Below are 16,779 nucleotides of genomic sequence, written 5' to 3'. Positions count from 1 at the left end.
GACTATCAAGGAGAGATAAGAAAGCCTTTTTAAGCAAAAAATGCAAAGACATAGATGAAAACGAAAGAATGGGAAAGACTAGAGCTATCTTTAAGAAAATTAGAAATACCAACCAAGAGAACATTTCATGAAAAGGTAAACACAATAAAGAACAAAAACAGTATCAACCTAACAGAAGCAGAAGATATTAAGAAGAGGTGGGAAGAATACACAGAAGAACTATACAAAAAAGATCTTGATGGCCCGGATAACCATGACGGTGTGAACACTCACTTAGAGCCAGACACCCTGGAATGCAAAGTCAAGTGGGCCATAGGAAGCATCAGTACGAACAAAGCTAGTGGAGGTAATGGAATTCCAGCTGAGCTATTTCAAATCCTAAAAGATGATGCTGTTAAAGTGTTGCACTCAATATGCCAGCAAATTTGGAAAACTCAGCAGTGAGCACAGGACTGGAAAAGTTCAGTTTTCATTCCAATCCCAAAGAAAGGTAATGCCAAAGAATGTTCAAACTGTTGCACAATTGCACTTATTTCATATGCTAGCAGAGTAATGTTCAAAATCTTTCAAAAGTATTTGAACCAAGAACTTCCAGATGTACACGGGGTTTACAAACGGCAGAGGAACCAGAGATTAAATTACAAATATCTACTGGATCATAGAAAAAGCAAGACAATTCTAGAAAAACATACTTCTACTTCATTGACTATGCTAAAGCCTTTGACTGTACAGACCAAAACAAACTGTGGAAAACTCTTAAAGAGATGGGAATACCAGACCACCTGACCTGTCTCCTGAGAAACTTGTATGCAGGTCAAGAAGCAACAGTTAGAACCAGACATGAACAGACTGGTTCAAAACTGGGAAAGGAGTATGTCAAGGCTATAACTGTCACCTTGCTTATTTAATTTATATGCAGAGTACATCATATGAAATGCCAGACTGAATGAAGCACAGCTGGAATCAAGATTGCCGGGAGAAATATCAATAACCTCAAATATACAGATGACACCACCCTCATGGCAGAAAGCAAGAGGAACTGAAGAGCTTCCTGATGAAAGTGAAAGAGAAGAGTGAGAAAAGCTGGCTTAAAACTCAACACTCAGAAAACTAAGATCATGGCATCAGGTCCCATCACTTCATGGCAAATAGATGGGGAAACAATGGAAACAGTGAAAGACTTTATTTTCTTGGGCTCCAAAATCACTGCAGATGGTGACCACAGCCTTGATATTAAAAGACGCTTGATCCTTTGAAAGAAAAGCAATGACAAACCTAGATAGCATATTCAAAAGCAGAGAAATTACTTTGCCTACAAAGGTCCATCTATTCAAAGTATGGTTTTTCCAGTAGTATTATATGGATATGCTGCTACTGCTAAGTCGCTTCACTCGTGTCCGACTCTATGCGACCCCACAGATGGCAGCCCACCAGGCTCCCCTGTCCCTGGGGTTCTCCAGGCAAGAACACTGGAGTGGGTTGCCATTTCCTTCTCCAATGCATGAACGTGAAAAGTGAAAGTGAAGTCACTCAGTCGTGTCTGACTCTTCATGACCCCATGGACTGCAGCCCACCAGGCTTCTCCGTCCATGGGATTTTCCAGGCAAGAGTACTGGAGTGGGGTGCCATTGCCTTCTCCGACATGGACATGAAAACCAGACAATAAAAAAGGCTGAGTGTCTTTGAACTGCGGTACTGGAGAAGAATCTTGAGAGTTCATTGAACTGCAAGATGAAACCAGTCAATCCTAAAGGAAATCAACTCTGAATATACACTGGAAGAACTGACGCTGAAGCTCCAATACTTTGGCCACCTGATGCGAACAGATGACTCATTAGAAACCACCCTGATGCTGGGAAAGATTGAAGGCAGAAGAAGGGGACAGCAGAGAATGAGATGGCTGGATGGCACCACCAACTCAACAGACACAAGTTTGAGCAAACTCCAGGAGATGCTAAAGGTCAGCAAAGCTCAGTGTGCTGCAGTCCACAGGGTTACAAAGAGTCGGACACAACTGAGCGACTGAACAACAGCAATGGAACAAAACAGTGATGACGTTGTTCATAAAGATCTTGGTAAAAATGAAAAATGTGCGTTTTATTGGGTTGGCCAGAAAGTTCATTCAGGCTTTTCCATAAAATCTTAACAGAAAAATCCAAACCAACTTTTTAGCCAATTCAGTATTTTTACTTAAAAACCAAAGGAAGTTTTTGGCCAACCCAGTAACACTAAAGTTACCGTGTTCTAGCTTTGAAGGATTTCAGGCATCAAATATTTACTGAAAAGTTACTATACAGGTTGAGCTAAGCACTTTCACTAGTGAACACTGTACTTTTCTTGAGAAAAGAAATGAAGGCCTCCAAATTGTAAACATTTATAGATATACGTATGGATGGAAACATTTCCATCTCAAGGACCTTAATCAGGACTCTTGAAGCCCAGAACAAACTGAGAAATGTGTTTACCCATTCTGAAGTTCTAAGAAATGAACAGATTTAAGAGGGCAAATCCTAGGATCAATAAAAAGTACATATGAGTCCAACATTAGTTACTGCTTAGCACACAAAAAATTGAGAAAATAGTAAAAGTATAATACAGACTTTATACTATGCTGAAACACTAAGACTCGAATGACAAATTACAGCCACATTTAATAAATAAAATCCATCACTCTTCAAGTTACATGTGTCAACCCCTCCAATCATTATTGCTCTTTCACTTTTAGGTTACAAAGACACTACCAACATATTGGTATCTTCCTTCCAGCAAGATGACCCGAATGCCCCTGCCAGGCACTGGCTATGGTGGTATGGTACAAAATTCCCCAACTCTACAACTAATCTAAGGCAAACATGGTACCTGCATTTCCCTGCCAATCTGGCTCTAGTTTGCTGGTCTCCTACTTCCTAAAAGAAAACAGGAAAGAGATAACCCTTTTCCTTCCTTGAGATATTAGGTCCACTCTGGTAGGCATCTTGTATTCATGGGGGAAGCAATTAAAGGATAAAATTTTTAGTGAGTACAGCTTGGTGATAAGACAGACAGAAGAGGATCCTTGGTGACCAGCTCACTTTCTAGTTATGAGAGAATGTATTTCCTTGCTATTTAAACCACCTTAAGGGGAGTTCTCTGTCATATGCAGACTAAAGTCATATGCACTTTATGTGCAATACCCTATTTAATGTTCTTCATAGCAGTCAGCAATATAAGAAACATTGTTTACTCTCTGTCTAACCCTTCTTCCTTTCCCCAAAGCCTAGGATAACACCCAGCACACAGAAGGTGCTCAATGAGTACTCCAAATAGCTGTGAAAAGAAGAGAAGCGAAAAGCAAAGGAGAAAAGGAAAGATATAAGCATCTGAATGCAGAGTTGCAAAGAACAGCAAGAAGAGATAAGAAAGCCTTCTTCAGCGATCAATGCAAAGAAATTGAGGAAAACAACAGAATGGGAAAGACTAGAGATCTCTTCAAAGAAAATTAGATACCAAGGGAACATTTCATTCAAACATGGGCTCGATAAAGGACAGAAATGGTCTGGACCTAACAGAAGCAGAAGATATTAAGAAGAGGTGGCAAGAATACATGGAAGAAACTGTACAAAAAAAATCTTCACGACCCAGATAATCACGATGGTGTGATCACTCATCTACAGCCAGACATCCTGGAATGTGAAGTCAAGTGGGCCTTAGAAAGCATCCCTACGAACAAAGCTAGTGGAGGTGATGGGAATTCCAGTAGAGCTATTTCAAATCCTGAAAGATGATGCTGTGAAAGTGCTGCACTCAATATGCCAGCAAATTTGGAAAACTCAGCAGCAGCCACAGGATTCAAAAAGGTCAGTTTTCATTCCAATCGCAAAGAAAGGCAATGCCAACGAATGCTCAAACTACCACACAGTTGCACTCATCTCACACGCTAGTAAAGTAATGCTCAAAATTCTCCAAGCCAGGCTTCAGCAATACGTGAACTGTGAACCCCCTGATGTTCAAGCTGGTTTTAGAAAAGGCAGAGGAACCAGAGATCAAACTGCCAACATCCTCTGGATCATGGAAAAAGCAAGAGAGTTCCAGAAAAACATCGATTTCTGCTTTCTTGACTATGCCAAAGCCTCTGACTGTGTGGATCACAATAAACTGGAAAATTCTGAGAGAGATGAGAATACCAGACCACCTGACCTGCCTCTTGAGAAATCTGTATGCAGGTCAGGAAGCAACAGTTAGAACTGGACATGGAACAACAGACTGGTTCCAAATAGGAAAAGGAGTACGTCAAGGCTGTATACTGTCACCCTGCTTATTCAACTTCTGTGCAGAGTACATCATGAGAAATACTGGGCTGGAAGAAGCACAACCTGGAATCAAGATTGCCAGGAGAAATATCAATAACCTCAGATAGGCAGATGACACCACCCTTATGGCAGAAAGTGAAGAGGAACTAAAGAGACTCCTGATGAAAGTGAAAGAGGAGAGTGAAAAAGTTGGCCTAAAGCTCAACATTCAGAAAACGAAGATCATGGCATCTGGTCCCATCACTTCATGGGAAATGGATGGGGAAACAGTGGAAGCAGTGTCAGACTTTATTTTGGGGGGCTCCAAATCACTGTAGATTATGATTGCAGCCATGAAATTAAAAGATGCTTACTCCTTGGAAGAAAAGTTATGACCAACCTAGATAGCATATTCAAAAGCAGAGATATGTTTTGCCGACTAAGGTCCCTCTAGTCAAGGCTATGGTTTTTGCAGTGGTCATGTACGGATGTGAGAGTTGGACTGTGAAGAAGGCTGAGCACTGAAGAATTGATGCTTTTGAACTGTGGTGTTGCAGAAGACTTTTGTGACTGCAAGGAGATCCAACCAGTCCATTCTGAAGATCAGCCCTGGGATTTCTTTGGAAGGAATGATGCTAAAGCTGAAATTCCAGTACTTTGGCCACCTCATGCGAAGAGATGACTCATTGGAAAATACTCTGATGCTGGGAGGGATTGGGGGCAGGAGGAGGAGGGGACGACAGAGGATGAGATGGCTGGATGGCATCACTGACTCGATGGACGTGAGTCTGAGTGAACTGTGGGAGATGGTGATGGACAGGAAGGCCTGGCGTGCTGCGATTCATGGGGCCACAAACAGTTGGACACGACTGAGCGACTGAACTGAACTGAACTGATGAAGGAAAGCACAAATTTTAAGACAAGTATAACATGCTTGCAACTTTTAAAAAAACTCACATCTTACACAAATGATAATCTCTCTTCCTATTCTAATTTACCTTACTAAATGATGTTCAATGTGACAAAAGAAATGATCAAAAAGCACTCCCCCATAAAGAAGAATGAAAATAATTTCCTATTTCCCACTAGATTTCAGATATTTTAGCCTGTGGCACAAAAGAAGCCTCAAATATATGTGTTAAGGAAAAGGGCACTCTAAATGCCACATCTGTACACAAGCTAGTAATTTTAAAACACAAGAACCCAGGATTTCCCTGGTGGTCTAGTGGTTAAGACTTCACTTTCACTACAGTGGGCATAGGTTCGATCCCTGGTCATGGAATAAAGATCCTGCATGCCACCATCAACCAAAACAAAACAAGCAAAAAAAGATACATAAATGAATAAAAACACAAGAAATCAATTTGATATATTCTTTTTCAAGTAACAATTAAACAACCTGGCCTTAATCTAAAATTCACCAGTGATACATCACAGAATTACTTTTCACTTCCCTTCTTCTACCAGAATACTTGGAACTATGAAGAGCAACAGAATTCTTTTTTAGGTGATATAATTTGAATGAAAATTTTACTGAGAGTTTAAGGGAGATGAAAAACAAGGCCAAAAAGAGTATCTGCAGAGTCCCCATTTCCAAACAGGCAAATCACAAGGAACAAGAGGAGTACAGGGTAGCCCTGTGCCACTGCAGACATGTCTGTGAATAGCGGATCACTCAGCCAGAGGAGTCAAACATCACAGCGCGTAACAGCATGGAAGCAGGCCAAGGTCTACTTGTGGGCCTCCTCATATTTTTTATGAAAGATAATATAAATACAGTAAGACTTCATATAGGAAAATAGACAAACAATGGGTTCATAAAGTCTAGCAAGTCTTAAATATATGTACACTAAACCCCTCAGACCAAATCTCCATGTCTTATTTTACCTAATCTCTGCCAAACTGCTATTTAGTGGATTCAAAAGAAGAAAATAAACAAAGATTGCCAGAAAGGTAAATAATATCCACTACCAAAGAACCATAAAATTCTAGCCTACCAAGTACATGAAAAGATGTTCAACATCATTAGTCATCAGGGAAGTGCAAATGAAACTATAAGAGATGCCACTTGACATCCATTAGAATGACCACAACTGGGGAAAAAAAGAAAAAAGAGTAACAAATGTTGGTAAGGAAGTGGAATAATGGAAACACTTATACATAATGTAGGAATGTAAAATGATGCAGTCACTTGGGGAAATAATACAGCAATTTTTAAAAAGTTAAATATAAATTTACCACATAACCAGCCATTCCACACATATGTATCTACCACCATGAGAAATAAAAATTTGTGTCCACCCAAAGAACTACATGTGAATGTTCATAGCAGCATGAGCCATAATTGCTAGAAACTGGAAACAATCTAAATGTCCACCAGCTGGTAAATATATAGTCAAAATGTGCTGTTTTCATACAATGGAATCTACTTAGCAATAAAAAGGAACAATCTGATGATATATATACTATGACATGGATGAGCCTCAAAAATATTAGGTAGGGACTAAAAAGCTATAAAGTTGATTTATGGTGATGGCAGTACTACTGAGTAAATTTATTAAAAATCACTGCAAATTACAATGTAAAATATGCCTCAATAAAATGGTAAAAGTCAGAATCAAGGTACTCAATTCATATTTTATATGTGCCAGAAATTAACACAGTATTCCCATTTTGCACCTTGGCATAGCAATCTAAGATTTGACCAAGTATTCTCAGGCAGAAACAGGCTGAACTGCAAGAAGTACCCAGCTACCAGTTAACTGAGACAGACATTAGGAATACTTATAGAATCAAAACATCTTCAGGGTCCCATCCTCATCATTAGGCAAAATTCAAAAATTACATGTCAACTAAAATATGAAGAGGTGAGAATCATTCGGTTAAAAAAAAAGGAAGGATGGAAGAAAGAAAGAAGTGAGGGAAGCTGAAATGTAGTTTAGATTAAAAACAGGGAAGAAAAACAGAGACATAATGAGATCTCCCATCATTAGCATCCATGTCTCTGGATGTCAAAAGGCTCAGGGAGTTTGGAGACTCTTAAATGTCATCTTTTGAAGGGAAAGGAAACTAACTAACTCTGATCTTGTAACTTTAAATTAATCATTACAAAAAATAAATAAATTAATTAATCATTACATTTTGTAACTGGAAAATAAAATATTTATTAAAAGACATCTACTTTAAGACATTTTCAATCTTTTACCCTTACAACAACCTTTAGGAATTGAGGGTAAAAAATAATAATGATAACCATGAAAATGCCAATCTTAATTGAACATTTTCTATGTGCCAAATAAAGGACAAACATACATGATCTCATATAATCTTTATAAGAATCCTAGGAAGTAATATTATTATCCTCATTTTCCAAAAGGGAAAATTGAGGCCAAAACTGAAGAAGAGACTAATGATCCCAGATTCAGTAATTCTAACAAGGACTTGAAGGAAGGCACTTTACTAGGGAACTCCTCAATTAGGCCAACACAGTGCAGATCAAATACTGCTTTTACAAACCTAGAAATTCTGTTTGGAAAAAGTCTCCAGGAGTAATAAATAAGATGGTCACTGAAGTGAAATTAGGACATAAAAATGTGACTAGTCCCTCTCTAACTTTTCTAATCAGCCTCAGTTAAAGGCACCATCCCCCAATCACTTGCCCAATATGGCTTACAACCCCTCTACTGTCTTTCCTACGTTTGTCTCTTTTATAATTAATTCATTTTATTCATTTATTTATTTTGGCTGAACTGGGTCTTTGTTGCGATGGCTCCTCTTGTTGCAGAGCACAGGCTCTAGGTGTGTGGGCTTCAGTAGTCACAGCGCATGGGCTCAGCCGCTGCCACACATGAGCCCTAGAGTGTGGGCTCGGGAGCTGTGGTGCTAAGGCACCACTGCAGCATACAGAATCTTTCCAGACCAGGGATCAAACCCGTGTTCCCTGAACTGGCAGGCAGATCTTAACCACCGGGCCACCAGGGAAGTCCCCTTTCTTACATTCTTGATTATTTAACTCAGTTCAGGAACAACAAAATCTAACAGGCTGAAAAGTGAGGTGGTCTCCAGAGTCCTCACTACTCTCAAAACACCAAGCCTATTCTCTCCACATTGCCTCTGCACTTTTTTAAATTCATATAAACCCTTTGTACTCATTACATTTCAGGAAATGTCAGATCCCCATCTCTCAATGCTGTTCATCACAGTCCTCACTATCTATTATTACTGCTCTGAACAGATCTTCCACAAACTATTATGTATTTAAAGTGTGCACATCTGTTAATACATGTCATGCTGTTAGTCTGCTTGGATTGTTCAACACTTGCACCTTGACCATTCTAATAAACCACCCTTTGACAAAAAGCAAAAAAACATAAAAATAAAGTGTGTACAACTTATTTCTCCAATGATATTAATAAATTACCAGTACAAAAAGTGTGCTAATTTTGTTTATTACCCCTTGAAGTATCTAGCAAAATGTTAGGCATAGGAAATATTTAAGTTTCTAAAGTATGAATAGATTTACATTTGTGCTTTTTTGTGTAACTATGTATTTATAAGCATTTCTTTGTTCTATTAATAATCTAAGATTATAAGCTAATTGTTGGAAAAGATAATAACTTCATTTTCTTGAACAATACTATACTGGATGTTTAGCTTTTCTTTTCTTAAGAATGAAGTTAAGGGAGGATGTGGCCAGGTGGCAGAGTAGGAAGACCTGGAGCTCACCAGCTCCTACAGACACACCAAATTACAACTACTCACAGAGCAGCTATAAATGACAATGACCTGAAGACTAGCAGGTATCTCCCACATAAAGACATAGAGAAGGAACCACAATGAGAAGGGTAGAAGGGACAATGACAAGACCTAGTCAAGATCTAACTCACCTGAATAATCAACCCACAAACAAGAGTATAATCACAATTACAGAGGTTTTCCCCAAAGAGCAAGGGTTCCAAGCCCCATATCAGGGTCCCCAGCTCAGGAATCCTACACCAAGAAGACAAGCCACTACAACATCCTGTTTTGAAGGCCAGAAGGGCCTTAATGCAGGAGAGCAAGAAGGCTATAGGAAACAGGCTCAGCTGCTTCAGGGATGTGGAGAATCTCATACACTCAGAGACCCAGGACAGACGCAGTAGTTTGAAAGAAGCCTGGGCTAGACCTATATACTGATCTTAGAGAGGCTCCCAAGAGGCAAGAGATCACCCTGAGGGCACCAATGCTGGTGGCAACCATTCTGGGGATGTCATTCTACCACAAGGACACTGGTACTGGCAATGCCATTTTGGGATTCACCCTATAGACTATTTGCTCCAGGGGCTTATCTGCACACGAGCAAGCTGGCAGCAGCCCTGTGGCCCAACCAGGGTCATGCAGACAGCCTCATGGGAAGCCGATCCCAACCTCCAGCTTGACTACAGCCACTATGCAGGGCACAGTCTTGCAGCCAACCAGGCCAGGAACCAGGAATTTGCCTACCAGACTGCCCACAGTACTCTTCCCACCACAAAAGGAGGAGTCACATGGTCCATATAGGGGGCACCCTAAGAACATACAGCTCTGAAATAGGAGGGGAGCAAGCTACTGGGCCCTATAGGATGTCAATTATATAAGGCCACTTCTCCAAGATCCAGAAATATAACCAACTTACCTGATAAATACAAAAAATTGGGCAAAATGAGGAGAGACCAAAATATGCTCTACACAAAGGAGTAAGAAAAAACTTCAGAAAAAGAACTAAAAGAAATGGAGGCAGGCAACCTACCTGATAAAGAGTTCTCATTAATGATCATTAAGATGCTCCATGAATGTGGGAGAATAATTAGATGAACACAGTGAGAATTTTAAGAGAGTTAGAAAATATAAAAATAAACGAAACAGACGTGAAGATAAAATACCCATAAAAAAGAAACTGGAAGGAAAAGTATTTTAGACGATACAGAGAAGTATAATAGTAACATGGAAGACAGAGTAGTGGAAATCATCCAAGGTGAACAGGAAAAAAAAAAAGAATTTGAAAAAAATGAGAGTAGTTTAAGAGACTTCTGGGACAACATCAAGCATACTAACATTCGTATTATGGGATAACGGAAAGACAGAAAAGGGCAGAGAAGTTACTTGAAGAAATAACAGGTGAAACTTACTTAACCTAGGGAAGGAGAGGAAGCAAAGAATCCCAAACAAGAGGAACTTAAAAAGGTCCACACCACAACACATTGTAATTAAAATGGCAAAAATTAAAGAGAAAGAGAAAATCTTAAAAAGCAGCAAGAGAACACCCCAGACTGTCAGCTGACTCTTCAGCAGGAACTTTAGCAGGCCAGGAGTGCCATGATATTCCAACTAATGAAACAGTAAAATCTATACCACAAATGTTCTACCTGCAAGGCTCTCATTCGGATTTGAAGGGGAAGAGAAGTATTCCAAATGAGCAAAAGCTAAGAGAGCTCAGTACCACCAAACCAACTTTATAAGAAATGAATTCAAGGAATTTCTCTAAGTGAAAAAGAAAGACTCCAAACAGAAACACGAAAATTCTCAATGTAAAGGCAAACAAATAGTAAAAGTAGTAGATAATCAACTTAAAAGCTAGAAGGAAGGTAAAAAGGCAAAAATAGTAAAATAATTTATAGCTACAATAAATAGTTAAGGGATATACAAACAAAAAGATGTAAAATATGACCTAAAAAACATTAAATAAAGGGAGGTAGAAATAAAAATGCAGGGCAGTTGCAATGCATTAGAACTGCAGAGATCTTCAATTTAAAATAATCACATATATACATGCACAGGTTGTTATATATGAACCTTATGGTAATAACAAAAGAGAATCATCAGGGATTTCCTGGTGGCTTAGTGGCGAAGAGCCTGCCTGCCAATGAAGGACACATGGGTTTGATCTCTGGGCCAGGAAGAGACCTCATATGCTGTAAAACCACCCCACATGAGCCACAACTGCTAAGCCCACTTGCCACAACACCTGAATCCTTCATGCCCTAAAGCCCGTGCCCTGCAACAAGAGAAACCAAGAAGACCTCTCACAGTAATTAAGAGCAGACCTCACTCGCTGCAACAAGAGAAAAGTACACACAGCAGAAAAGACCAACCACAGCCAAAACAAAGAAACAAACAAATAAATAAAATTTTAAAATTAATTAGATATTTTTAATAGGAATATTAAAGAAAAAGGAACAAAAGAGAACCATAAAAATGACCAGAAAACAATTAACAAAATGGCAAGAACTACATATACATCAATAGTTTAAATGAAAATAAACAAACTGCTCCAATCAAAAGACAGAATGGCTGAATAGATTAAAAAAATAAAACCTATCTGTATGTTTCCCAGGTGATGCTAGTGGTAAAGAACCTGCCTGCCAATGCAGGAAACATGAGATGCGGGTCCAATCCCTGGGTCAGGAAGATTCCCCGGGAGAGGACATGGCAACCCACTCCAGTATTCTGGCCTGGAGAATCCCCATGGACAGAGGAGCCAAGAAGTCTGCAGTCCACAGGGTCATACAGAGTCAGACACAACTAAAGCAACTTACCACACACATATGCTACCTACAAGAGACTTAATTCAGATCTAAAGATACACCCAGACTAACAGTGAAGAGATGGAAAAAATATTCCACATAAATGCAAATGAAAAGAAAGCTGGGGTGGCAGATGTATATCAGACAGGACAGACTTTAAAACAAAGATGTTATCAAGACACAAAGACAGGCATTACCTAACGATCAAGGGATCAATCCCAAGAAGATATAGTAACTGTAAATGTATACACACCCAACATGCGTGCCTGCATGCTAAGTCACTTCAGTTGTGTTTGACTCAGTGCAAGCTTATGCACTGTAGCCCACCAGGCTCCTTTGTTCATGAGATTCTCCAGGTAAGAATACTGGAGTGGGTTGCCACGCCCTTCTCCAGGGGATCTTCCCAACCCAGGGATTGAACGTGCATCTCTAATGTCTCCTGCACTGGTTTCTTTACCACTAGTGCCACCTGGGAAACCCAACACAGGAGTACCTAAATAAGTTAAGCCAACAGGGTTACAATAATAGTAGGGGACTTTTAACACCCCATTTATATCTACGGACAGATCATCCAGAAAAAATATCAGTAAGGAAACACTAGCCTTAAATAAAACATTTGACTAGATAAATTTTCTATGTATATACAGAATATGGGCTTCCCTGGTAGCTCAGATGGTGAAGAATCTGCCTGTAACACAGGAGACCTGGGCTCAATCAGAACATAAGCAAAAAGCAGCAGAATACTCATTCAAGTGCACAAAGAACATTCTTCAGGATATGTTGCCACAAAACAAATCTGAATAAATTTGAGATGACAGAAATCACATCAGTATTATGAAAAGAAAAATCAATATGAAAAAAAATGAAAAAGCACAAATACATGCAGCCTAAACAATATGCCACTGAACAACCAACAGGACACTGAAGAAATCAAAAGGAAATAAAAATCTGGAGACAAATTAAAATGCAACACAATCCAAACATGACACAATAATCCAAAGTCTATGGAACACAGCAAAAGCAGTTCTAAGAGGAAAGTTTGCAGTCATACAAGCCTACTTCAGGAAATAAGAAAAATCTTTGTCAAAGCAATCTAACCTTATACCCAAAGGAATTGGAAAAATTAAAATAAACAAAACCTAAAGTTAGTAGAAGGAAAGAAATAATTAATATCAGAGCAAAAATAAATAAAGACTAAAAACCAGAAAAGATCAATGGAAGAGCTAGTTCTTCGAAAAGATACACAAAATTAATAACTCTTTAGCCAGACTCATAAGACAGGGCCCAAATAGACAACTGAGAAATTACAGGTGAAACCACAAAAATACAAAAGATCATTAGATATTACTGTGAACCAACAAAATGGGCAATTTAAAATAGATGTATTCCAAGCAATATACAATCTCCAAAGACAATCAGGAAGACACATAAAATATGAAGACTGGTTACCAGTAATGAAACTGAACCAATAATTGTGAAAATTACCAACAAAAAATCCAGGACCAATAGGTGATATTCTATCAAACACTTAAAGAGTTAATACCACCTCAAACTATGCCAAAAAACTGAAGACAAAGGAATACTTTGGAATGCATTCTGTAAGATCAGCATCACCCTACCAAAACAGGCAAAAACACCACCCCAAAAATAAAATTACAGCCCAGTACCACTGATGAACACAGGTGCAAAAACTCTCAAAATATTAGTAAACCGAAATCAACAATGCACCAAAAGAATCATACACTGTATCAAGTGGACTTTATCCTAGAGACATATGATTAGAGATGATTTAATACTCCACAAACCAATCAATGAGATATACCACTTAAATACACTGAATAAAAATGATATGATCATATCAACAGATGCACAAAAAGCTATTGATAAAATTCAATATCCATTTATGATTAAAAAAAAAACTCTCTAGAAAGTGAGCACAATATATATGTTGTGAACCTACCTCAATATAATAAGGCCATATATGACAAGCCCACAGTTATCATACTCAATGGTGAAAAGCTGAGAGCATTTCTTCTAAAATCAGGAACAAGACAATGATGTCCACTCTTGCCACTTTTATCCAACATAGTTTTGGAAGTTCTACCCACAGCAAACAGAGAAGAAAAATAAATAAAAGGAATCTAAATTGGAAAAGAAGAAGTAAAACTGTCAATGTTTGCAGAGGACATGACCATATATAGAAAATCCTAATAATGCTACCCAAAACTATCAGAATTAATTTAATACATAAACTCTGTAAAGATCTAGAATAAAAATGTAACATTCAGAAACATGCTGTGTTTCTATACACTAATAACAAACTATCAGAAAGAGAAACTGATCACATTTACAATTTCATCCAAAAGAATAAAATACCTTGGAATAAATACAACCAAAGAGGCAAAAAACTTGTACTTTGAAGCTATAAGACATGGATGAAAGAAACTAAAGACAACAAAAGCAAACGGAAAGAATACTATGCTCATGGGTTTGAAGAATTAATATGGTTAAAATTATCATAAATCCTAAAGTAATCTATAGATTCAATGCAATCCCTATCAAAATATCCATGATACTTTTCACAGAACGAGAACAAAAACAAATAATTCTAAAATTTGTCTGGAAACACCCCAAATAGCCAAAACAATCTTAAGAAAGGAGAACAAAGAGGGAGGTATCATGTTCCCTGACTTTAAATTATATTACAAAGCTACAGTAATCAAAATAGTCTGGTATTAGTACAAAAAAAGGAAAAATACATGGGTCAATGTAACTAAATAGAGAGTACAGAAATAAATCAAAACTTAAATGGTCAGTTAATCTCCAACAAAGAAGGCAATGGGGAGTAGACAGTCTGTTCAACAAATGATGCTGGGAAAAGTGGACAGCTACATACAAAAGAACCCAACTGGATTGCTTTCTAATATCATGCACAAAAATAAACTCAAAATGGATTAAAGACTTAATGTAAGACCTGAAACCATAAAATTCCTAGAGGAAAGAAGATAGTATGATCAAAGCAATATTTATTGGATTTCTCTCCTCAGGGAAGGGCAACAAAAGCAAAGATTAACACATGGGACTACACAAAACTAAGAAGCTTTTGCACAGCGAAAACTATCAACAACTAGGAAGGCAGCCTACCAAGTGAAAGAAAGTATTTCCAAATGAACCATCCAATAAGGAGTTTCCATCCAAAATAAACAAAAAGGTCATACAACTGAACATCAAAAATAAAAATAAAAATGGGCAGAGTACTTGTATAGCCATGGCTCCAAAGACGACATACAGATGGCCAACAGACATATGAAAAGGTAGTCAGCATCACTAATAACCAGGGAAATGCAAATCAAAATCAGAGTAAGATCTATATCATACCTGTCAGAATGGCTATTTTGAAGAAGTTAACAAATAAGAAATATTGGTGAAGATGTAAAGAAAAACCTTTGTGCACTGTTTGCAGGATTGTAAACTAGTACAACCACTATGGAAAACAGTATGGAGGTGCCTCAAAAAATTAAAAATACAACTACCATATGATTCACCAATTCCATCTTCTTCACACCTGAAGAAAACAAAAACAGTAACTGGAAAAATATGTCCACCTCTACATTCATTGCAGCACTGCTTACGATAGCCACCATATAAAAGCAACCTTTGTCCACTGATAGATAAAAGGATAAAGAATATATGGTATACATACAATGAAATACGAATAGGCATAAAAAAGAATGAAATCTTACCATTTGCAACAACATGGATATACCTAGGGGATATCATGTAAGTGAAGTAAGTCAAACAGAGACTACAAATACTACATGATTTCATGTGAAATCAAAGATAACAAAACAAACAAAATAAAGTGAAAACAGAATCAACAAACACAGAGAACAAACGGGAGACTGACACAGGTGAGTACGGTGGAAAGGGGGAGAATTAGGTGAATAGTTAAGTGATATAAACCTATAATTATGAAAAGAATAAAGTCATGGGGATGTAATACACAACATAAAGACAGTGATACTATAGTGATTCTGTGTGGGGATATGTGGCTAAAAGGTTCATATAGTGATCATCTGACCATTTCATAAAGCATGCAAATGCCAATTCATTAAACAGTGCTCTTAAAACAAAATATTGTACATCAACTGTATTTTTTTAAAGGGTTTGAAGACAGAAAAATGAATTTAACAGCTTCGAGTGTGGCATGAGTAAACTACTTTTTTTTGTCCGAAATACTAAAATTATTCTATGTATTTTTGTAACTAAGTATCCACTCTATTTTCTTATATTGCTGAATCAAAAGGCATTTACTAAACATTTATTTGTTCACTATAAACAGTGGTGACGCAAATGTGAAAATCCTTTGAAGAAATGCAGAACAGTAAAAGCAATTTACTTTTGTCAAAATAGGAAAGTGCTAAAAGCTCTTATAAACTGCAAGGAGGCAAACTTAGCCAATATATGCAAATATAAATGCAAAAGGGGGAGGCTGAGCATAAAATTGTACTTGTATCTAATGCACACACGTATGTACACAACATGATAATAATGTAAAACAAAGATGAAGAGTAATTTAAAACAAAACAATACCATTTTCTTCTACTACAATGATTAATTTCATAACAATAAAATGTTAATAAGAAAATAAAATCTGGGACTTCCCTGGTGGCACAGTGGTAAGAATCTGCCTGTCGATGCAGAGGACAAGGGTTTGATCCCTGGTGCGGGAAGATGCCACATGTTATGGAGCAGCTAAGTTCATGTGCCACAACTAGAGCCTATGCTCTAGAGCCTGCGAGCTGCACCCACTGAGCCTGTGTGCCGCGACTACCGAAGCCCGGGTGCCTAGAGCCTGTGCTTTGCAACCAGAGAAGCCATCACAATGAGTCGCCCGTCACTGCAATGAGAGCAGCCCCTTCTCACCACAACCAGAGAAAGCCCTCGTGAAGCAAGGAAGACTGCATGCA

General features: G+C 38.1%; 1 protein-coding gene across 1 annotated transcript in view; it reads right to left on the bottom strand.

Annotated features, from left to right (window-relative positions):
• Nucleotides 1–16,779, bottom strand: part of LOC138072335 (kelch-like protein 2) — a 159,211-nt gene that overhangs the window by 102,445 nt on the left and 39,987 nt on the right. The gene's annotated exons all lie outside the window — the stretch shown is intronic.

Source organism: Capricornis sumatraensis, unplaced genomic scaffold, assembly GCF_032405125.1.
Source record: "Capricornis sumatraensis isolate serow.1 unplaced genomic scaffold, serow.2 scaffold3, whole genome shotgun sequence".
Taxonomy (NCBI): Eukaryota; Metazoa; Chordata; class Mammalia; order Artiodactyla; family Bovidae; genus Capricornis; species Capricornis sumatraensis.
This window is presented reverse-complemented; position numbering and strand designations above follow the sequence as displayed.